This window comes from Muntiacus reevesi, chromosome 18 (genome assembly GCF_963930625.1).
Source record: "Muntiacus reevesi chromosome 18, mMunRee1.1, whole genome shotgun sequence".
NCBI classification, from domain to species: Eukaryota; Metazoa; Chordata; class Mammalia; order Artiodactyla; family Cervidae; genus Muntiacus; species Muntiacus reevesi.
The window spans coordinates 57,114,317-57,115,941 of record NC_089266.1 but is presented as its reverse complement, the minus strand read 5'-3'; the positions used below and the strand labels follow the sequence as shown (position 1 = coordinate 57,115,941).

The window sequence follows — 1,625 nt, the reverse complement described above, 5'->3', positions numbered from 1 at the left end:
GAAATGTGAATGATGTTATGATCAAAGACAGATACAGAGCTCCATTTCCAAAATGGTAGATTCTGGGAACATGTGTGATATTTTTAATAAATTTGAGAACAGTCTGTTAAAGTAGTGGGCAATGACCATATATGATGAAAAGTGAAGATTATTGAGTATCAATATGAGTTCCCTTGGAGGAAACCAATCCAAAGTAACATAAAGTTGCTCTACTGGCACCATCAGATGGCAGGATGCCTCACAGGAAGTTCTCCAGTCCCAGGGCTTCCTGCCTTGGAACTGCAGCAGCTGGCACCACAGGAAGGTGAAGAGCTTCCCCAAGGATGACTCCTGCAAGTTTGTGAACCTCACAGCCTCCCTCAACTACAAGGCTGGCAGGACCCACATTGTGAGGCAGATCGATATGCCAGAGTCCAGGGTGAGCAAGGAGGAAGTTGTGGAGGCTAGGACCATAGTGGAGATGCTGCCCATTGTGGCTGTGAGCATTGTGGACTACATGGAAACACCTAGAGGCCTCTGGACCATTGGGAACATCTTCGTTGAGCATATTAGCAACAAGGTCAAAAGTCCCTTCTGTAGGAACTGGCATAAACCTAAGGCCTTCACCAAATAGTGAAAGCAAGGCAGGGTATAGATGGCAAGAAGCAACTGGACAAAGACTTCAGCAACATGAAGAAGTACTGCCAGGTCATCCATATCTTCGCCCACACCCAGATGTGCCTGCTTCCTCTATGCCAGAAGGCCTACCTCGGGGACACCCACGTTAACAAAGGCACTATGTCTGAAAACTGAGCTATGCCCATGAGAATAAAATATTTGTCAGTATCAGATGATTGATGTCATTGGGGTGACCAAGGGCAAAGGCTACAAGAGGTGACCAGCTGTTTGCACGCCAATAAGCTACCCTGTAAGACCCACCAAAGACTGCACAGGGTTGCCTTCTTTGAGTTGTATTATCCTGCCTGGGTAACCCTCCTATAGCTCTGACTGGGCAGAAAGGCTACCATCACCACACCAAGATCAACAAGATCTACAAGATTAACCAAGGAGGGCAAACTGATCAATAATAACGCCTGTACTGATTATGATCTGTCTGACAAGAACATCAACCCCCTGGGTGACTTTGTCCGCTATGGTGGCATGACCAATGACTTTGTTATGCTCAAAGACTGCATCATAGGGACCAAGAAGCAAGTGCTCACCTGCAAGTCCTTACTGATGCAGACCAAATGGTGGGTCCTGGAGAAGATGACTTCACGTCTATTGATCCCACCTCCAAGTTTGGCCTTCACAGCTTCCAGGCTGTGGAGGGCAAGAAAGCACTCATGGGACCACTCAAGAAGGACAGAATTATAAAGGAAGAGGGGGCCTAATGTCAGAACAGATTGTACAACTGGTAGTATCTCAATAAAATGATTTTCCAGTGCAGAAAAAAATGTAAAAATGTTGTTTCTCCCATAAATTTTTAATGTTACTGATCAGCAAAACACTCCCAAAAATAATATATTAATTTCAACAAAGAAAATATCATATAAAACTCTTGAAAATAAAGTAACAAATATAAATTTAAACAATAGTAATCTTAAGAGGAATACTTAAGTATTGATTATGGATATTGATGATCC

At 43.6% G+C, this 1,625-nt stretch overlaps 1 pseudogene; it reads left to right on the top strand.

Annotated features, from left to right (window-relative positions):
- The first annotated feature begins 233 nt into the window (after positions 1-233).
- LOC136149965 (large ribosomal subunit protein uL3 pseudogene) lies at positions 234-1,373 on the top strand (annotated as a pseudogene).
- Positions 1,374-1,625: the final 252 nt, after the last annotated feature.